At 48.5% G+C, this 22,136-nt stretch overlaps 3 long non-coding RNA genes across 4 annotated transcripts; all 3 read left to right on the top strand.

Moving 5' to 3' along the window:
- The first annotated feature begins 329 nt into the window (after positions 1 to 329).
- On the top strand, positions 330 to 6,150 carry LOC139075192 (uncharacterized). Of its 2 annotated transcripts, none has more exons than XR_011525342.1 (3): positions 330 to 463; positions 4,311 to 4,477; positions 4,984 to 6,150. It is a non-coding gene; the product is annotated as an uncharacterized lncRNA (long non-coding RNA). The 2 variants fall into 2 exon arrangements; XR_011525343.1 differs by lacking the exon at positions 330 to 463 and adding an exon at positions 954 to 1,348.
- An 810-nt stretch (positions 6,151 to 6,960) lies between these two features.
- On the top strand, positions 6,961 to 9,630 carry LOC139075194 (uncharacterized). The gene is made up of 2 exons (XR_011525345.1): positions 6,961 to 7,163; positions 7,911 to 9,630. It is a non-coding gene; the product is annotated as an uncharacterized lncRNA (long non-coding RNA).
- A 1,228-nt stretch (positions 9,631 to 10,858) lies between these two features.
- On the top strand, positions 10,859 to 13,807 carry LOC139075193 (uncharacterized). Its single transcript, XR_011525344.1, has 3 exons — positions 10,859 to 12,356; positions 12,455 to 12,569; positions 13,078 to 13,807. It is a non-coding gene; the product is annotated as an uncharacterized lncRNA (long non-coding RNA).
- The last annotated feature ends 8,329 nt before the right edge of the window (positions 13,808 to 22,136 follow it).

Raw genomic sequence — 22,136 nt, forward strand, 5'->3', positions numbered from 1 at the left:
TGGAACACTGTCGGGGAGGTTGGAAACATCCAGTTGAAGGGTCCCCAATAACACAAATTAAATTGTTTCCTGCTGGGTTAAACTACAAAATCCACGTGTGTTCGGTCAGAACGCAGCAAGCGATGCTACACCCACTTTAAAGAATCAGAGGGCCCCCGGGCCGACCAGTTTGGCTTTCACCTGATTGAAGAAATCACTGCAGTGAGAGCAAGGTGGTGCCTAGCACGGGGCCCGAAGGTCTAGGAAAGGGGCAGCGGATGATGCAAGCCCTGAGTCTCCACACGCGTGCTGGGGCCGGAGGGCAGAAGGGCGGGGCCCGAGGAGGCGTGCCCAGCCTGCGACAGTGGAAGCCCTGATCCAGACGGGGGGAGGCTTGCCACAGCTCCCCTTCAGATTCGGTTCCAAGAAGGGATCGCACAGGGAGCAGCCTGCTCCCCCGGGAGCTCGAGAGCCAGCAATGTTGGTGAGTAACCTGCCATTCTGGTCAATACATCAAGCTGGTATGAGTTTGTTTAACATGGGTCAGACTCCAAACCCCAATCCTTTCTGGATCTAAGGCCACAAGAGGCTGCATGCACAAGACCTGTTTATTATGAACTGTGGCCCAGGATTAGAACTGCCTTAACAAAGAGGGGGGCAGCACCCCTGCTTCTCCTGCTTCTCCTCCTACCCCCCCCCTTCTGTACCACACAGACATTCTGTGTCTAGACCCCTTGTCTGTGTTACAGTTCAGCTTCATCAAGGACGAAATGTCTTCAGAGGACACCCTGAGCCCCCTCCACCACTGTTGTTTCTATGAGAAAAACATCAATTCCCACAGCTGATCCTCAAATGAAGTTTGGACCGTGACCCGGCGATAACTCGGGGACATTTTGTTCCTGTAAATTGGTCTTTCTAGCCAGCGTCTGGGAGCTGGCTGGGAAACGCACTTAGTAAATCACACGTAGAAGGACAGAGAAGGTTCTAGAAGAGATGAGTCAGGCTCGGGGGTGGGTCGAGTGGAGGGGAGAGGAACAGAGAGCCGAGCTGTCCTGTGACAGTGGAATTTTTACCAGAAGCGACTGTATGGTCAGGCCCAGCGGAAGACGGGGTGGTGAGGCAAATCCCAGCCAAGGGATCTTTAAAAGCCTCTCTCAGTGAGGCCGGTCCTTCTCGGTGATGGAGGGGCTATAAATCACACGCTCTGCCCGGCATCTCCATCAGGCCTTCCTCTCCGCTCCGGAGCTGGGAGTGAAGTCCAGTTGCCACAAGGAATCGGCACCTGATGTGGCGGTCCCCCCACCCCCAGGCGCCCTGCCCGGAGGCTCAAGATGAACGTGAGGAAGTCACACTGGCTCTAAGGACAAAGGTCAGCTTCTCCAGGCCCATGCATGGACAGGGTGGGCCGGGGGCACAGTCCAGTGCTCCCCAGCGCCTCGCCCCGGCTGCCGCGAGACTGTGAGCCCGTGGGCTTCCGTTTGTCAGGCGTGGGAGGGTCTGGGAGGAACCAGAAGCCGTCCACAGAGACGACAGTCAGCACAATGCACTCGCCACCATCCTCCAACCTGGCACCGAGCCTGTGGCTCCCTTCCAAGGGATCCTAACAGCAGCTCTGTCAGGGGCCATGATTCCACATACGGAAAGCTGCATTCATTCATTCATGCATTCATTCAACAAACATTGTTGACTGTCCGTCATGCTCCAGGCACCACTGGTCCAGGGGGACGCGCAGAGTGGCAGAGGGGAAACAGGAGGCGGCTGGGCAGGCTCAGGCCCCCCGGGGATCTCTTATGGAGGAGAGAAGGGCAGTGTCTCCCAGGAGGGAGGGGCGGAAAGGCTGGATCCGATTCTGCCTGGGGACAAAGAAATGAAAACACTCAAAACTGAACCCAACAAGCTGCACCGAGTACACGGACACCAGCATGACCCTCTTGCAGCGAGCACGTGGTGGGGGCCCAGACGCCCGCCCCAGCGATCAGGGCTTCCACAGAGGAGCGAGAACCAGGCTGATGGGCAGAGCACGCTGCTGTTCTGATCCAGCCTGTGAGCGCCCATTTGCTCCAAGTCCCCTCCCCTTGGACAGTTGACGCTTCTTCCCAGCCAATCTGACGGCCAAGGAGCCAGGGCAGGGCGGTCAGGGAATGGCTGACTGGCCCCAGCTCGGGCGAGGGCAGGCGTCCCAGCTCTGGGTCAGACTGGAGCCTCAGGCCGAGTCTGCCACTTCCTGGGTCCCAGGGGCCCCACCTGTAAAGCGGGAAAAGTAACAGGATGCGCCTCTGAGACCGTTTACATAAAGGGATGGCAGTGCCGAGCTTAGCAGTAACAAGGGGCCCAAGTCCCCAGCCATCCCGGCCCCCACGTGCAGGAGGCCACCCCCACTCAGAGCCGGGAAGGCTGTGCGCCCATATCCGTGGGATGCAGAGCTGCCATTTTCAGGAAAGACAGAGACCTGCTGGGAGGGGCAACGTTCCCTCCTTGGGGCTCCGTACTCGTCCAAGCCCCTTCTCCAGGGCCACGGATGGAGCAAGGGATGGAGACGTCTAGGTGGGGTCTGGCCTGTCCTCCCCTCCCGGACCCCCCGCACTCTCTTGGAGACGAGCTCAGGGCTGCTGTGGGCAGGAACTAAGGTTGAGGGAGGAAGCGAAGGAGAGCAGTCTGGAGGCCTCTTTCTGAAGGAAAAAGGCTGAGATTTATCCCGAAGAGCCCTCCCGGACCTAAGGCACCATCCCAGAACGAGGGCAAAGACACAGAAGGCTTCCCAAGTCTGAGGGGAGCAGAACCTGAGGCTTAAGAATCCAAAGCGGTCAGTCACATTAAGGGGTCAGCCGGCCTGCTGGCAGATAGGACCTGAGGCCTGGCAGGGCCACAGCCAGAGTCCTGGAAGGAGCGAGAGCAGCAGGTCAGGGATCGTTCGGGATGTCGAATTAAGAAAGGTCAGGGATCTTGGGGAAAGACGGGCAGAGGATCTGGAGAGCTTTCCGAGAGAAAGAGAGAGAGAGAGAGAGAGGCCCGGGAGGTGGTGAATGGCAGGACCCCCATCACCCTGCAGGGCCGGGTGGGTGGGACAGGGCAGCGAGAGCGCCTGCTCTGATCCAGAGGAACAGGAAGAGCCATCCACGCTTAATTAATCTGGGGATGTTCTCTGGAATTAGTTCATTTGAATAGGGATCTTCCTGAGTCTGGAAATCGACGTTAGACAGAGGATTGCTGTGGCCATGTAAGAACTCACTCAGGGGGGCTGCTCCATCCCTGGTCTCGCTGAAGCTTCTGGTCCCCACCCCATTCCGGGGAACAGACCATGGCCTCCTGAGCACAGCCCAGACCTGCCCAAGCAGACCCACCCGCGGTTCTGCCGGCTGTTCAAACCCCACGAAGGGAGGAGGTGGTGCTTAGATTCCCAAGGCCTCGCCAGGCCCTCTGGAGGATTAGGACTGAGAACTTCAGGCCCCTCCTCTATATCCTCTAAAAATCTGCAGGCCCCTTAGAGTCACTCGGACCAACTGTAGCTCGCTAACATGTCAAGACGAAATCAGATGCCCAGAGATGATGGTGGGGTTACAAAAAAATAAATACAGGCTATGGATGGCCCCTCATTCAGGTTTCTAATCATCTCTCTCAAATTCCTGCTTTCTTCCTTAATCCAAAGGATGCCAGTCAAGGTAAGCATCTTGACATTGAGATTCCTAGAGTGCAAACCTCTTCCTCAGGATGCAGTAGTCAAAGAGAAACCCACGCAACCCTCCTGTCTCCTGCCCCACCACGCCCGCCGCCCGTATCCGCCCAGATCCTGGGGTGAGGCTGTTTCTCACAGCCAGGCCTCTGCAGGCTGGAGGAAAATTTGACGTAAAAAATAGTGGATGGATTGGATTCTTCTAGAACCCATCCGAGGCATCTGACCTTTGCTGGGACCCCATAACCTTTCACCCTGGGGGAGGCAGAGCAAGGGTGGGAATCTGGGGTGCTCAAGAGGCACCCACAACTGATTTGCGTGGGAGTTCTATGTTAAAGATGAGAACGAACCCAGGGCACTCAGTGAGCCCTTGTCCCTTGTCAAAATTCTCTTCATAGCTGTTCACAAACACCTCCCCCTTCTCATGTTTGCGCAGCTGGTACCATGGGGACGTCTCAGTCCCCTTCCCATGCGCACGCATCTGGCCCAGGAGATGTGTAGGCACGACACAGGAGTCGCTTAGCTGGAATTAACACAACGCAGCCTGAGGGCATATGTGGACCATTTGGAACTCAAGGCCCCAGAAGGTGGCCCAGTAGCAGCAGTAAGGTGCCTCTGGAAGGTGAGACCCCTCTAATACTGTTTGTGCCATTTCATCAAGATTTGCAGAAACGGTAGAGCTGATCGTACACGCAGAACTACCACGTTCTTGGCAGACATCTCCTCCCTTCACGCATCTTAGAGCAGAAGGCGCAGCTGCAACCTGAGAGAACATGGTCCTAAAAGCAGAATCCTCATGATGGGGAAGTCAAGGACTGATTGCTTTAGGTGAGTAAGATGCTTCAACATCTTCCAAAGCAGATGCATCGTCAGAAAATCTTCTGGGCCGAGAACACTCTGCAGGATCCCCCGATGGAACACGAGGCTTGTCAGACACCCACAGACTGAGAGCAATAAAGTGTAAATAATTTAGAGCTCCTTGATATTATCCTGCCTACTCATCACATACATCTTTAATAATTGATTCAGTCTTTAAAGAAATTCTCTCTACGTAACTTACAGCATTCTCTCTGTTTTTGGCCTGTTGACAACAGCAGACCGTTTCTGTGTGGGACCCGTCCTTCCTGGGTGAGGCACGTTTGTTTGCACAGGAGACGTTTTCCTGCTGTTGGTTTCCATGGCTGTGTTCTGCACATGCTCAGTGAGCATTATGGTTCTGATCAGAATTCTCCTTAAGGTCCTCACCATTGTCAGGAACTGTTTTAGAGTTTTATATCTATTGACATGATTCCCACAGCAATCTTATTATCGCCTCTTATTTCTCTATTTTACAGATGAAGAAAATGGTTAAATCACTTGAATAGAATGCCCCTATCGCATCTGTCTACTCCCGACACTGACAGATCACTGCCTGGCGCAGTCACCATGGGAACAAGGCTGTAGATAACTCGTACCACGGTGTTAACTGGGTTAATTTTGTGTAGAAAAAAATCGCCTCGGTTCAAAAGAAGCTGGTTCCTTTAAATATCTGATTACGGAGCCCGGCTAACTCACTCACACAGAGAGCTCCGGGGGAGGGGGAAGGGAAGTGACGGGGATGGAAAACAGCTGAGGAATAGTGACATCAGATGCTCCCAGTACAATAGCCAGAGAGAGGACGCCAGCCAGGCAGAACGTTAGAGGTAACGGAAGGGACCTGGAGCATATTTATATTTTGTAGAATGCAGTTTGCTCCAGAAATGGAAATTATTCCAGGAAGGTCAGAGAGAAGACGCTGCTGTAGATGGAAAGTGCAGCTGAGCAGAAACCCCAGGACCCAAAAAAGAATCGGATCATGACACTGTGACTCTAAGTAACTTATCGACTGCAGAGCAGGACTTTCAGCGGACTTACGCCCTGGGGCTTTGCCCTGTAAAAACGGCTGAGCAGGTCAAAGCAGAGGCGCCACACAGTAGGAACTGCATACTGTCTCTTCTTATTGTGCACTTTTATTTTCTATTTAACTTGCACATGCCATTTATTTGTTTTTTTAAAATTGAGATATAAGATACTACCAAAAAAGGTCAAATGTGTAAAGTATACGTATCTATGTGTATAGCTTCATGAATCTCACATATATGTATATAAACATACATCAATGTAATCAACATCCAGATCAAGATACAAAATACTTCCCCCACCCTAGAAAGCTCCCCAGCGATGCCCAGCAAGCCCACCAGAAGGAAAGGGCATCCTTACTTCGAGCACCTGAGTTAGTTCTGCCTGTCCTCGATAAACGCGAGAAATGAGTCAGGCAGCATTCGCTTCTGGCTTTTTACTCAACACAAGGTGTGTAAGATTCATCCACGTTATTGTGCACATCAGTCGTTGGTCTTTAATGTTGTGGTTTACATTGTGTTGGATGACTATACTCCTCATTTATTGATCTCTTCTCCCATTGACGGACATTTGTGCTGTGTCCAGCTTGAGGCAATTAGGAATAAAGCTTCGGTGAAAATTGTTATGCGATTTTCTGTTGTTGGACCTATGTGCCCATTTCTTCTCCATAGGTCCCTAGGAGGGGCGTGTCTGGGCGATGGGGCAGGCACACGCTGAGTCCATAGGTCCCTAGGAGGGGCGTGTCTGGGCGATGGTGCAGGCGCATGCTCAGTCCATAGGTCCCTAGGAGGGGTGTGTCTGGGCGATGGGGCAGGTGCACGCTCAGCCCATAGGTCCCCAGGAGGGGCGTGTCTGGGCGATGGGGCAGGCACAGGCTCAGCCTGTAGGTCCCCAGGAGGGGCGTGTCTGGGCGATGGGGCAGGCACACGCTGAGTCCATAGGTCCCTAGGAGGGGCATGTCTGGGCGATGGTGCAGGCGCATGCTCAGTCCATAGGTCCCTAGGAGGGGCGTGTCTGGGCGATGGGGCAGGCACACGCTCAGCCCGTAGGTCCCCAGGAGGGGCGTGTCTGGGCGATGGGGCAGGCACACGCTCAGCCCGTAGGTCCCCAGGAGGGGCGTGTCTGGGCGATGGGGCAGGCACACGCTCAGCCCGTAGGTCCCCAGGAGGGGCGTGTCTGGGCGATGGGGCAGGCACACGCTCAGCCCGTAGGTCCCCAGGAGGGGCGTGTCTGGGCGATGGGGCAGGCACACGCTCAGCCCGTAGGTCCCCAGGAGGGGCGTGTCTGGGCGATGGGGCAGGCACACGCTCAGCCCGTAGGTCCCCAGGAGGGGCGTGTCTGGGCGATGGGGCAGGCACACGCTCAGCCCATAGGTCCCCAGGAGGGGCGTGTCTGGGCGATGGGGCAGGCGCATGCTCAGTCCATAGGTCCCCAGGAGGGGCGTGTCTGGGCGATGGGGCAGGCACACGCTCAGCTGCTGTTGATACTTTGGAGGACGCTGCAGCTCATTCCTCAGCGTCTCCTTCAGATGGTTCCTCCTCGCTCCTGGGACTGGTGCCAGCTGCCAGCCCCTCTTCGGCAATTGCTTCTCCTTCAGCTCACACCTATGGCCACACGGGGGATCCCTTATGACCAGGTGACAGGGGAGAAAAAAGCCTAAATTCAGTTCACAAATGATTGGTTTGGAGGTGAGCATAAGCCAAAACCAGCTGACAGCTCACAGCCGTGAGCGAACTTGAAGACAGCAGCGAGGGGAATGGCTCTCCCTGAGCAGAGCTTTGGGCAGTGAATCTGGTCATCGACTTTGTGTGGCGAGAGAAGTGGTAGAGGTTAGAATCCACAGAGAGCCATGGGCAGTGGCAAATGCCTGGGCCAGCTGCTCAAACGTTTGCAAGGAGATGGATAGGAAAGTTAGGGACAAAAAGTCTTGGGCGAGGGATGAGGATGGACACCTGGGAATGAACTTGAAGTGAGGAGATCTTAGTATTTCATGGTAACACCCACCCTGGAAGGAAGATTTAAAATCCATGGCATGAGTCAGCCCCTGTCATTGGCCATGCGAGTGCCAGCACAATGGAGAATGAATGAATGAATGAATGAATGGAGGAATCACGGGAGGGATGGAGGCTGTGTATGGTACCAACAGCATGCTTCCCATTACAAAGGCCGATCTTGCCCGTGCTGCTTGTCGAATATCCAAGCTGTTGGCAACAGTGACCAAGGATGAGCCTCTGATATGGCGCCACCTCTCAAGTAGGTCAACCAGTGACTCGGGGGCAGTGACTCGATTGCATTAGACCTCTGTCATCCTGGAAGCAGCAGTGCTTCATTTTGACAATAATAGATACATATTTGGTTACGGGTCTGTCTGTCCTGCCCACAGAGTCGAAGCCAGCTCTACTACCCGAGGTCTACAGAGTGAGCCAGACTTCACAGCAAAGCAACTATGTGAGTGGGCACACGACTACGGGATCTACTAGTTATATCAAATGCCATACGACCCAGAAGCAGCAAGCCTGATAGAGTGATGGGACAACTTGTTGAAGGAACAGCTAAATTGCCAGTTTGGAGGTGGTACCTTGCAAGGATAGATGCCATCTTCCGGGACCCAACATGCATTCTATATCAGTGACATTTATATGGTGTTGCGTCCCCAGTAGATTGAGTACGTTGGTCCAGGAACCAAGGGGTGGGCGGAGGAAGGCCTCACATACTATGACTCCCAGTGATGCCCTGAGAGACTTCATGCTCTGTCCCTGCCACCCCGGGCTCTGTGGATTTAGAGGTTCTGCTTCCCAGAAGGGCACCCCTCCACCAGGGGATGCAGCAAGAGCACCATTGAACCATGGCTGCTGCCTGAGCTTTTTACGCTCCTTCTGCCAAGAGACCAACTGGCAAGAAAAGAAACCACCATTCTGGCAGAAATAGTTGATCCAGGTCATCAAGAGGAGGGCAGGGAGGAACATAATTGACATCCAGGTGACCCATTTGGGTGCCTCTTGATATTCCTGTGCCCAATTGTGGTGGTAAAAGGACAGCTGCAGCAACCCTGGCCTGAGAAGGGCATGGTAAGCAGGGACTCAGCCCGCTCAGGAGTGAGGATCTGGGTCACACCAGCAGAGAAGCCACTGAGACCAGCAGAGTTGCTAACTGATGGTGAAGGAAATCCAGATTGGGTCATAGGAGATGGGGAAGGTGGGTATCCATCCCAGCGAAACAGCAGAGACTACAGTTTGTCCAAAGAGAGGTCCATCTGAATTTTGGAGGAGCTTCCCTGAAAGCTTTATGAAGCAGTGAATCCAAGCGGTATGAGGGGTGGACGGTGGTGCAGCCACAATGGCCACTCAGGTCCCTCTCAGGCCTGAAGCACTATTTCCCTCGCTGTCGGGAGGGTGGGTGGCGGACAGCCCTCCACAGGCAGCCCCCTTCAGGAACTGCCTTGGTTGGGGAGAGGGCCTTGCCCAAGACCACACCTCCTCACCTGGCCAGCCCACCTCCAGGGCCCAATCCATCACTGACAACCAATTTGAGGTATAAAACTGAGCCCCTGCCCCAACTCAGAACAACTCCGAGCGGCCACCCCGGCTTGAGAGCTCCCTGTGAGGTCTCCCCTGCATTTGCCTGGCAGCCCACTGTGCCCTCTGCCCAACCTCCTTCCTGCTCCTCCCTTTCCTCTCCTTCCCCAGGTGCTGGTCCCAAACATACTCCCGAATAAACTTCCTACATGCTGATCTCCATCACAGAGTTTGCTTCCAGGGGACTCAGTCTCCAGAGTTTTCCAAAGTGGCTGATCCGATTTCCGTTCCCATCTGAGACATCTGAGAATTCTAATTGCTCCATATCCTCATCAGACTTGATATCCTGGATCTCTTAAATTTTAGTCATTCTGACAGGTCTCCAGTGGTGTCTCATTGTGGTCTTAATTTGCATTTTCCTGATGAAAAATGATGTTGCATACCTTTTCAAATGGTCATTGGATGCTTGGATATCCTCTTTTGCCCATTTTTATTGAGTTCTTTGTCTTTTTCTTATTGGATTGTAGGAACTCTTTACATATTTGGATATGAGCCCTTTCTCAGATCAATGTATTGGAAAAAAATTTTTCCCAGCCTGTGGCTTGCCTTCTTACTCTTAATCACAGTGTGCTGGTTTTCTGAAAAAAAGAAAAAAAATCTTTTCATTTTGAAATAATTATAGATTCATAGGTTCACAGGACATTGCAAAGACAGCACAGCAGGTCACCCAGTTTCCCCAAATGATTATATCTTGCGTAACGATAATACAATGTCAAAACCGGAAGACTGCCATCCATACAGGGTGTGTGGCAATACACCATTTTATCACACTCTCAGGTTTGTGCAATTACCCTGAGAACTGACCCACCACTTCATGCCGCCCCTTCATGGCCACACCCTTTCCCACCCCCACCACCTGTAACCCTGCAATCATGGCTCCGGTCTCATCTCTGTAGTGGAGTCATCTCAGGAATGGTGTGGAAACGGAGTCATGCTGGGTATGACGTCTACGGCCTTTTGAGACCCATCTTTTGCACTCAGCATAATGCCCTTGACATCCATCCAGCTCTTTTTTCTATTTAGGAAATTATGTTACTTAGGCTACTCTGCATTATTTCAGTTATCTGTTCATGTCTGATAAGGGAATTAACCAGTTTTTGTTGTTATAAACAGATTCTCATCTTACATATAAACACACTGGAGTGATCACTCCATGGGTATTAAATGTCCAGGCCCTGGTGCCAGACACGATGTCCATGGAGGGGCCCACCCACTGCCCATGTCTGGTGGACCAGAAGGGGAGCACGTACCCACGTCCCCCAAGCCTCCACTGTGGGCTGTGGTCCGCAGGCCGCCTGACTTCACGTCAGGTGTGTGGAATAAGGGTGCACAGTGGAACCACTGAACCTTCTTTTTATTGTTCAGGGATGGTGAGAGAAACAGATGACTCATTTTGCTTTTAAGAATGAGGAAACAGCTTTCAAAATGGGGCATATTAATAACCTCATTTGTTCTTATCACTTTCAGAAGAAATTAGAACATCCTCTCTGAATGCAAAAGTGAGTGGTGTTCATTTTACCCAGCAGACTCATTTCTCTGAAGCCGGATATCCCTTCCTGCCCTCTGTGTCTCTGCAGCTGCCTCCTTCAGGCCACCATGTCCTGGAAACTTCCCGAAGGTGTCTGCCACAAGCACTGAATCTTGAGCTTGGTTCTGTGGCTGTGCATGCCAATCAAGAGCCTGCAAAACCTCTCTGCCCTTCCCTGGGAAAGGGACACACTTGGTGGTGTTTTATTTCACTTGATTCTCTTTGCAGTTCAGCTGCATATTACATCACAGAAGGTCATCAAAGCAGTGGGAGAGGCGGCCGATGCCTTCCTCTCGCAGTCACAGCCGTGGAGCGAGGAGAAGACGAGCCGAGGAGTTTTCCGGAGCAGGTGGTAAATGTGCAAGGAACAGACTACTCCTGGGTTAGCTCGGGTAAGTGTGGGGCTCAGCTGGGAGACAGCACAGGGAGCAACACTGGAGAGAACATCTCAGGAACTTCCAACAGGAAGTGCCTGGGGGCCAAGCCCACGGACAGCGGAGCTGGAGGGCAGTTCTGGAGCCAAGGCAGGGTGGGGCCCCTGCAGGCGGGCCGCACAGAGCTCCACTCTGTAGCTGTCTCTCACGTCTCAAGGAGACTGCGCCTCTCCTCTTTTTCTGCTCTATTTCTCGTTGCCTCTCTACTTACATAATCCTGTAAGTTTCTGTTCTTCCTACTTCAAATTTTGGAGAGATTTGATTGGCTGAGCCAATCCCTTTTTTCAGGCCAGCCTATGGGTCAGCTGCTCCTAGGTCAGGTGTCTGCCTCTGGTCCAATCGGATGTACCTGGGAGAGATTGGGCTATAAGTACGTGACTTCAAACGTGGTTGCCTAGGTCCGCCCCTCACCGGAGGCCGCGTGCATTGCCTCCTAAAGGGTCTGCAGGTGTGGCAATTGTTGTGCTTGCCATGTCTAACATAAAAGAAAAAAAGAGAGATGGATAAGGGCAGTTGGTTTTCTCTTCTTCAAAGACCACTCCCAAAGTCCGGCTCCCAGGGGGACAGGATGGCTGTTAACTGGGGCCGAGGGGACCCCATCCGTTATTGACCCACGGACAGATGTCGCCTCTCAACGTACCGCTGTAAGATGGTAACTACATTTTCAAACCACATTTGTGAATTTTCAACTGACACGTCCTATGTGGGTTAACCAGCTCTTTCTCTAGCAATGCTGCATAGCCACTCCAATGGCCTCAGTGACTCCAACAACAGTATTTACTTCTCATTCATGGATCTGAGCTGTGGCTCTGTCGGGCTCAGCTGAACTCCACGGGTGTCAGCTGGGCTGCAGGCTGCAGGTCAGAGGCGGGTCTGCTCCCCGTGTCTCTCGTCCTGGGACCAGGCTGACGAAGCCTGGGGAGTGTCCCTGTCATGGTGGAAGGAAGAGCTGCAGGAGACCGAGCCAAACTCCGCCAGCACAACTAGAGCCTCTGCCCGTAGTGCATCTGCCATATTTTGGCGGCCAAGCAGGTCACGTGGCCAAGCCCACGTGGGCGGGGAAGTACACTCTCCTGCGGGTGGGAGGAAGGTGGAGGGAGAGTGGACGTTTGCTGAAGGATAACGTGAGCTGCTAGACGGTGTGTTTCCCCGGCTGCCCTGAATCCCAGCGGAAACGCCAAACAGGCAGCTGGTGCTCAGCGGCCGACACTGCAACCTCCTGGAAGGAGCCACATCCCAGCTTCTTTTCTGCCTGATGTCAAAGCACCTCACACTCTGCGTCACTCTGGAAGGTGCTCGATAAAACTCCCTTTAATTGATCAGAGTTCTGGACTACGATCAATCAGCATGTGACTATGGTCAAGTCAATTAACATTTTCTCTGCTTGAAGGGCTGCGTGTGTAGAAGATGAAACGGGAAAATGTGGTGCTCAGGGGCATGCATTCTCAAGCCCAAATGCCCGGATTCCGATGCTGATTCACGGCTTCCCAGCTGGGTGACTTTGGGTGAGCTGCCTAGCCTCTCTGTTTCAGTTTCCGCCTCTGTAAGCGAGGGTAGTAACAGTGGGTGCCTGATAGGGTTGTTCTCAGGATTACGTGGTACAGTCATGGAAAGCCCATCATGGGGGCCCTGACTCATGAAAAATAGTTAATTGTTGTAAGCAAGCTTAAAAAATTTTTTAAAAAGCAATGTCCACCTTTTAAGAGACACAGGATAATAAAGTGGAAAGAGCTAGGATTTAGAGTCAGAAAACTTGTGTTGAGTCCTGGCCCCTCTATTCCCACCACCTGTGACCTTGACCCAGTCCCAGTTTCCTCTGCCGTGAAACGCCGGCTCCTCCCCCGCCCAAGTGAGGAGCAGGTGAGGCTGTGAAGGCACTTTCGCAAAGTGAAAACCATGGGGAAAATGTGAGCTGCTTTTATCGACTTATTCCGCTCTTTGCATTGCTTCTCTGATGACAACAGACAGACGGCAAAGGGCTTCCCTGATGGATGTTCCGAATTCCATCTTTAGAGTCGTGCCAGGACATACGCCCCTGGCTGGGGAATCGTCACATCCCTCGTCCAGCAGACCCCAGCAAGCCGACCCCCACGGAAGCCCGTGGACAGGAGTGCGTCCCTCTTCCAGAGTGAACACCTGGCTTTCACAATCCCATCACGCCAACAACAAACGCCTGGAGGTTTTCACCGAGTATTTGCTTTGTGCTACTATTTGGCCTTTCCCTGTTTTCTCCACTTTCTCTCCTCCCGTCCCCTCGTGAACCCCCTGCACGTCCAATATTCCCCTGCGGCCGCTCTTGTCAAGGTCACTGATGATGATACCAATCCTGATATCAGTTTCCCCACATTAAACCCAGCATATATGGGGTTAAAACCAAAACACTCATTGCCTGCTTACTCTCTGGCTTCCTGGCTCCAGAATCCACTATGCTCCATGGAGACAGAAACCGTCAAGGACAAGCACCTGGACTATCTCCTCCCCACAAAGAGACACAGACTAGTGGGAAAGCTTCTGACCAGCAAGGTCATGAGCTCCCTCCTCTCTGCAAGTGTCTCCAGGCCAAAGACAGGCTGGTGGGAAAGCTCCGACCAGCAAGGCCATATGCTTCCCCTCCCCTACCTAAAACCCCAAATAAAAACCCTTCCTTTTAGCTTTTTCCGGGAGTTTGGGATTTGAGCGTTAGCTGCCCTCTCTCCTTGCTCAGCGCTGTGCAAAAATAAAGTTCCTACTTTCTTCCACCACACCCGGTGTCAGAGATTGGCTTGCTGTGCCACGGGTGAGTGAACTCACTTCAGGTTTGGTAACAATTTGGCGACCCAGATGGGACAACGTCCCAGGTGGACATCTCGCCTGTGGCACACCGGCCTCTGGCTAAAGGCCTCTCTTGGAAGCTGTCCTGCAGCTGCCTGAGCCCCTTGTCTCAGGGACAGCCCCAAGTGACTGGCTGCTGACCAGACGTCGTTGTCCCACGGTGCTTTTGCTTTGGTAGTGGAAGAAACTAGGTTTAGGACTTAGGAAGACGTCTCTTGTAAGTAGCTGGTAGTTTTTGTTTTTGTCTTTGTATTAACCTTTTCCAACAGGACCGGCCGGAAATAATGGGTACTTTGGCAACCCTCTGGGCTCCGTTTGTTTTGAAGTCGCCGCGACGCCCCGGCCAAATTTTGGTAAGTCCCCCGGGTGTGTACAACCAAGGTCCCTTGTCCTTGCTCATTTGTCCCTGGTCCCTTGTTGGGCGCCCCCAAGTGTAGGACACGGACTAAGCTGGGACTGGAAGCACTTTGGTTTTTGGTTTTGGTCTTTGTTTTGGCTTCCGTTTGTGGCCAAGGGTTTTTGGGAATGCGCGCTAGTTTGGTATTTGTTGTTATCTGTCTGTTTGTCCTTTTAAAAGTGTTAACATGGGCGATGCTGCATTTATTCTACCTAAGAGCCCCTTGGGAAAAACTTTGGCTGATGGTCGACCTATAGCTATAAGCCAATGTCTAAAGAGGGATGATTTTCTTTTGTAACACCACGTGGCCACAATATTCTTTAGACTCCAGAGGAAAAAAAAAATGACCAAAAGATGGATCCTCAAGTTGGGAAACTTTTTAGAGAGCTCTTATGATCAACAACTGTTTTATTGGTACCTATGAAAAGACCAAATTAAGAGGAAACTATAATGACTAGTCTTAAGAACTTAATCAAACTTGGGGTCTCAGCTTCTCATAGTCTTACAGATGCTAATGAAAATGTTAAGTTAACAAAGAAAAATCAGAAAGGGAAGAGTCACAGGACTCATCTCAATGGGATAAATGGAACAGATATAAATGAGGTTAAAACAAAGGTATTAATAAAACACTGCCTAAGGTTGGATGGGCTAAAGGGACCCACCCTATTGGCTCCCCAACATTAAAGGACATCAGACAAATCTGTTCTATTTACCCCAGTTTGAAAAATGTAAAAGGTCAGGACGCAAAAATCAGAGTGAAAAACCTGACCAACAATTGTTTGGGGCAACAGTTAGGCTACTAAGATTAATAAGACTATAAAGATTAAAGTGTTTAAGCTAATATTATATGAAGAGGTTATGTCAACTTTGCCTGGATGTTTTCTTTGGGAATAAATGTTATGTCTAACTGGGAATGCTTCCGCTGAACAATATTCTAATACCAAAACTTGTTAATAGAATTCTAATGTAAGTTATAATGAAAAGCATAAGGGTTAATAAAACTAAGATAAAGTTTTGTAAAAACTGATATACTTAGGCCAATTTCAGTTCACGCAATCTGATGTATGCAATTGGAAAAACCAGCTACAACAATGGGGAGCCTGTTTTAATCTTTTGGGGTTTCTAAATAAAATTAGAAATACTTTATTGCCTCTTTAAGAGAAAATAATTAAATAATTAAAGATGCCGGCAGCCGAACCCAAATCTGCTGCTTTTGTCTACTCTCTTGCTGAGCTTCCCAGCAAGCTGAGCTTGGCTTCAACTCCCCCAAAATTCCTCACCTAAAATTGAACAAGTAAAAATAAGCAAACTTTTGAGATAATTTGGAATTGTAACGACCGTTATGAAAACGTGTTTCAGAAGAGGATTCAAAATCTCTCATAATGGAATGCAGTCTTTAACGAATATGCAAGAATTTCTAAGAGACAAAAGTTATTTAACATGATATAAAATGATCTTTGATGAATGAAAGCCTGTTTAAGTTTGCTGGTCTCATTTAAAATGAACATGTCCTCAAAGTTATCAGCATTGGCTATGATGCAGACAGACGGCCTGGGTTTACTGGTCAAATGAGCTCATGTCATGTCTGTTACAAAATTTATCAGCAAAACTCATAATAGTGTAATAGCTAATTTTGTTTAACGTCTCATGGAGATTTTGTAGATGATCTAAATATAATTGTTAAGAACAGGTAAACTAAATAAATATAAAAAATAAAAGTTTTTTGGAAAAACTTTTTAACAATAATTATACGTATAATAATATGTATAATATTATGATATGTGTACTTAAAACAACTGAGGATAATACTTCACTGCTGTAATGTCACATGAAGTTTTTAAGAGTAATTGTTAAAACTGGGTAAGAGTTTTAAGTACAATAATCATGTTTTATAGTCTGAATACTTAAAAAACAGCTTCGAAAATCTTTTTGGAAACTTAAATTTTATAGTTTTACTAAGTTAAATTAAATAACAGTTTATTGGGTATCTAGGTCATTTCCACATAAGATAAAATATTAAAGGTTAACTACTAAGCATATATTTGTCTGCCTTTGGTTTCTTATGTCAAAGAGACTAAAAAGTGCTTAGGTTTATTAATAAACATGTTTTATGTATGCTGAGAAATTTTCTATGAGAAAACATATATTTCTAAAAGGTCTGTATACAAATAAAATAAATGTTTTCAATAAAAAGATATAAAAAATGGAAATATTTTTGTTTCTTGAGTTGAGAAAAATAAATTTGTCCTAAAATGCTGGGACAAATTCTGAATGTAAAAAAAGTAACCAGAGCTTTGTAAAAGTAAAACCCTAAAGAGATTTATATATGGTCAAGTTGTCCAGGATTAAAGTAAATCCAATTAAGTAAATAAACTTATATGTCAAAAGTAAACTGGTACAAAATTAAAACTTGGTTTCCTCTTTCTTAAAAGGATAATTTTCCTAAATTTTTAATCTGCTCTTTATAAAAAGATTATAAAAAGGCTATATATATATTTTTTTACTATTTTAGCTGTTTCCCCTTGACTGTTACTGTTGTCACTTTGAATAGATACCTGAAGATGGTTTTACAAGTGAAATTTGTTTCTTATCTGAACAAATGTTTTAAAGCTTTTAATATTTTTGACAAGCTTCCCCCCGACACAAATATTCAAGTATTGAATAAAAGCTTTCTTTTGACCTGGAAGAGGAGAGAAGGTTTCTCTGGGGATTTTCAGAGGGCCCCTGGGACTTCTCGGAGAAATTTGCTCTCTTCCTATAAGAAAAGAAAGCTAAACTAATAAGGCTTATTTTATATGTTAAATTACATGAGAAGCATTGTCAAATAAGTAATGATAAACTTTCTTAAATGATATTATATAAATGTTACTGATATAAATATTTTAAAAATTATCTGATATGTTACTGATATAAATATTTTAAAAATTATCTGATCTGTTCTGATTGTCAGCTATAATCCTGGTTATTATCTCAAAATGTTGTATATCACAGAGATGGTCAAATGCCTTTGTCAGTTACCATTTTGGAATGTTTTGTTATTTATGAACAGTGACTGTTTTACTTTGATGTTTTTAAAAATATGTTTCATCTTCAGAGAAATTTATGGAAAGGACTCTGACACTCTAGAATATAGGTTTCTAATAAACATTCAAATTATAAAACCAAACTGGGTAAAAATTATAGAACTCCAACAGAGAAACTGATAACCTCACAAACTGCTGACAGAAGATTAAGATCAAGAATCAATTACAGAGGACAGAATAAACTGATAGGGATGATTATAATTTTTATGACCTTTTGATTGGGATATTGCTGATTTTTTGATGTTTTGCTTTTTTCAGACTTAAGAAAACCTTTTTCTCTATTCTCTTAAAGAACTATGACTTACAGCAATTTATAAACAAAATTTAAACATTTGTCTTTTCCTCCCTATCTGAGCCCCCCAAAAACGTAGAAACCCCTGATGAGTAAGTATTCTTATTCTTATGGCAATATAGTTATTTGCATAAGTCCAATAAGAATCTGTTCTTCTTTTAACAGGACACAATTGGAAACACTATTTATATTACCAAGGCTTTGACTGGAACGTCATATTTGAAAAAACATATGGGCTTAAATATAACAAGACAGCTTTTGAGGAATGAAGGTTGACATTTTGGAATAAAGCCACTTGGAAATATTGGCCTGGTACTGTGCTTATGGGTTCTGTAACCTGGTAAGGTTGAGCAAAGAATGTCGCTCCTTTTGGGAGGTACAAGGAACCTCAATATTTTGGGGAACCTCGTAAAGAGAGGGATTCACCCAAATCTGCAGGCACTGCTGGCAGAATCTGATAACAGGTCCTTTACTTGGCTTTCCTGGCCTGGAGAGGCCTTTAAAGTTCAACCTGAGATTCCTTATAAGGTTCCAGCAAAGCAGATTTAAAAGAGCCTATATGATCAATTACTATTCTTGCTGTACTTATGTAAATAATTATGCCAAATTTATTAAAACTAGACTTATTATGCAAACCGGTTAGTCTTAATTTGGCTATGTCTAGTGAAATTGAGGGTGATTTTAGGGAGGAAAATTATGTTTCAATAGAAACTAATACATGTTTATAGATATTAGATTTTAATTTTTTTCAATTGTCTTTGAAATTTTTGTTTTACTTCTGTTAAGTGGACTAGATCTTGAATTCTTCATCTCCTGAAATATCTGGCTAAAAACTTCCAAACTAACATTTTCAGGGTTTTCTCCCCATGATTTTCATTTAGAGTCATTGAAAACTAAATCTACCGTTTTTCCTAAAGCCTTACAAACTGAAGCTGGAGGACCTAATATAAACTTAAGAGAGATTCATGTCCACTGCTGTGTAAGCCACTCAAAAAGCTACCCGAGTGCCCGATGACACCATCAGAGACATTTCAAACTGCAAAAGATGCTTCGACCCTGACTTCTAGGAATCTTGATTGTCTGCCCCCTGGGCTCAGAAACTGGTTTATAATTTGCTCCAATCATTAACCTTGTTTTTCTCTTTTTGTCTCTCTAGAAAAACTTCTTATTAAATACCTGATTACTTACTTACATGATACAGGCCTAACTTCAGGAGCCCACCAGCATCACCACCTTATTAAAAGACTGATTCAATGAGATGAAACTATCTACACCCCATTTCAGCAGGAAGTAGCTAGATCGGTCTCCGCCCCAAATCCCTCAAGATTGAGGGATGGACATAAAATAGGGGGAAGTTGATACTGATCCTGATATCAGTTTCCCCACATTAAACCCAGCATATATGGGGTTAAAACCGAAACACTCATTGCCTGCTTACTCTCTGGCTTCCTGGCTCCAGAATCCACTATCCTCCATGGAGACAGACACCATCAAGGACAAGCACCTGGACTATCTCCTCCCCACAAAGAGACACAGACTAGTGGGAAAGCTTCTGACCAGCAAGGTCACGAGCTCCCTCCTCTCTGCAAGTGTCTCCAGGCCAAAGACAGGCTGGTGGGAAAGCTCCGACCAGCAAGGCCATATGCTCCCCCTCCCCTACCTAAAACCCCAAATAAAAACCCTTCCTTTTAGCTTTTTCCGGGAGTTTGGGATTTGAGCGTTAGCTGCCCTCTCTCCTTGCTCAGCGCTGTGCAAAAATAAAGTTCCTACTTTCTTCCATCACACCCGGTGTCAGAGATTGGCTTGCTGTGCAACGGGTGAGCGAACTCACTTCAGGTTCGGTAACAATGACATCAGCATGGTCATACCCAATGGCATTGCCCAGCAAATCTCACTCAGCCAATCAGCAGTGTTGATCTGATGGCTGATGTCCACCCCCTCCTGAAGGACTTTCCCCAACGGACCTCTGGGACCCATCCTCCCGGTCCCCAGCCCCCTCTGATCCTTCTGGAGCTCTGCCTTCCTCTAAACGCTGGAGGCTCAGTCCTCAGATCTCTCATCTCTGTGGACACTGCCTCCCGGGGTGAGCTCATCCAGTCTGGTGGCCTTAAATACCATCTCCACGTTGACAACTCCGAAATTTAGTTCTTTAGCCCAGACATCACTCCAGATTCCAGAGTCATAAATCCAGCTGCTTACTTGCCACCTCCACTTGGATGTCTGAGTGACGTGTCCAATGTGATGTACCCAAAGCTGAGTTCCGGCTGTCCTGACCTTGACCTGCTTCTCACGGCCGGCCGCTTCTCAGTAAACAGCAGCTCCATCCTTCCCGCTGCTCAGGACAAGTCACAGGAATCATCCTCGCTCCCCTCGCTCTTAAACCCCACAGCAATTTATTAGTAATTCTTTAGCTCTGCCTTCAAGTTACATCCAGGATCTATCCCATTTTTTTTTTTACCACCTCTTCCACCTGCGTCCTCATCTGAGCCAGCACCATTGCCTGAATTAGTGAAATGGCTTCCTGTTTCTACCCTCGTGCTTCCCTCCCCTCTCCCCCAAGAAGCCGGATCCTCTCAGAAGATTAGTCATATTATGTCACTCCCTTGAACACCCTTCAGTGGCTTCCTATCGCACTCCGAATAGAGCCCACATCCTTCCTCTGACCTGAGAGAACCTCTAAGTGCCGCCCCCATTTATCTCTCTGGCCGCCTCTTCCCACATTCTCCCTCCCGCTGGTGGCTCACTCTGCTCCAGCCGCACTGGCCTCTCTGCTTGGACACCAGTGGACAACCTGCTCTGGCACAGGCCTGCTGCACTCTCCATCAAGCCTCGTCCGTCCTTCCAAACCTTACAGGTGTGAACTCATCAGACCAGAGGAGATGGCACCAGTGTGCGTCCGCAGAGGTAGGATTTGAAAGTTACTGTCTTCTCCTTTCTGCTTTTTAAAACTTTTCTTACATTTTCAAAGGATACCATGCGTTTATTTTGTAATCAGAAAGTAAATGTGATTTACATGAAAGCCAAGGTCATAAAGGACAGCGCTGCTTGTTGAAATGTTGCTGCTTACAGACAACGTAAAGCGGCTGCCTCGTCTCCAGCGCAGGCTCCCGTGCTGCCCACAGAGGGATCGCAAATAGGCCGCACGACGCCCACGGCTCCTGGGGCCTCGTCCTCCCAGCCGCTCTGCCTCTTCCACGTTTCCCCCAGTTAACGAGCTTCCCACCAGGTTGGAGATAACCCATCTCCGCGTGAAGATTCTGACTCACCAGGTTAAGTCTCAATGAAATGCTTTTTAATATGCAGTCTAGGATGATAAGTAAATTGTTATTTTCCCCTTGTGAGTGGCATCACTTGTCATTCTAAAAATTAATCTTATTTAAGAGATGCTTAAAATACAGAGCAACAGCACAGTTTTTCAGACCAAGCAGTCAATAAGTAAGTTAATCCGTGTAAATGAGGAACTCGATTCTTTCAATGCTATTCTCCTTTAGAGTGACTGGTTACTCTCTTCTCAGTTGCTGTAGATTTACGTTCTGATTTTATAGAGGTCTCTCTGTAAAGTGGAGAAAATGTGATTGGCTGACAGTATAAACAAGAAAAAGAATCTTTAGGTGTAGTAAATGACAAAGGTCAGGACAGATGGGTGAGAGGTTGCCCTCGGGTTGGGTAGGGGGTGTCAAGGACACCAGGGCTGCTGCTCTGTCACCACTCAAGGCTGGGAGCCTGTGACACAAGGTGAAGCTTTGCTGGAGTTACCAGACCTCGGCGTCATGTGCTTAGAGATGGGGTAGGTGCCCAGCATGGGACTAGCCGTGTGGTTTCAAGAGCGCCACCAGACTTCGCCAAAACTTATAGATTCTGCTTTAGGTAAACACCAGATTTGCACAGTTTGTCTCCCTTTCTGCAGGGAGTTTGGCTTCTCAGCCACTGTAGGTAGCTCAGAACCTCGACTTTCTCTCTTCACTGTCTGTGCTCCCCACCCCCCTCCCGCCCCCAACACCTGCCACTGCACCATCACGGCCTGTCAACAGCCCAGGGACCAGGTCTGTTTGGCTCATTGTTGAAACCCAGGGACCAGTTCAGAGTTTGGCATCTGAAAATGCTCAGTAAATCTGTGTTGAATAAGTGGATGGAGGAGTTAACAGATGAATGCCGTCACATCTCCTGCGCAAGGCCCTGCGAGTGCTTTCTCAGACTACCCCTCCAGGTTGCCAGCAGCTCTCTGCTCACATACGACCCCTGGAGGAGGAGGCTGGAACCTGCCGGACTGCCCGCAGGAGCTCCCCACCACCCGGGCTTGTCTCCACATTTGCTGAAAGCCCTGATCCCGTTCCTCCCACCCCCGCCCCCGCCGTGCTCTGTAGTTTCTGATGAGACCAAAGCCAAAACAAGGCTGCACAATGCGCAGGCAACATGCTGACTGTTAACGACTACTAGCAACTACTAAGGACTCAAGTTTGCTAGGGGCGCCCGGCACTGCCATCTGAGT

Source organism: Equus przewalskii, chromosome 13, assembly GCF_037783145.1.
Source record: "Equus przewalskii isolate Varuska chromosome 13, EquPr2, whole genome shotgun sequence".
NCBI classification, from domain to species: domain Eukaryota; kingdom Metazoa; phylum Chordata; class Mammalia; order Perissodactyla; family Equidae; genus Equus; species Equus przewalskii.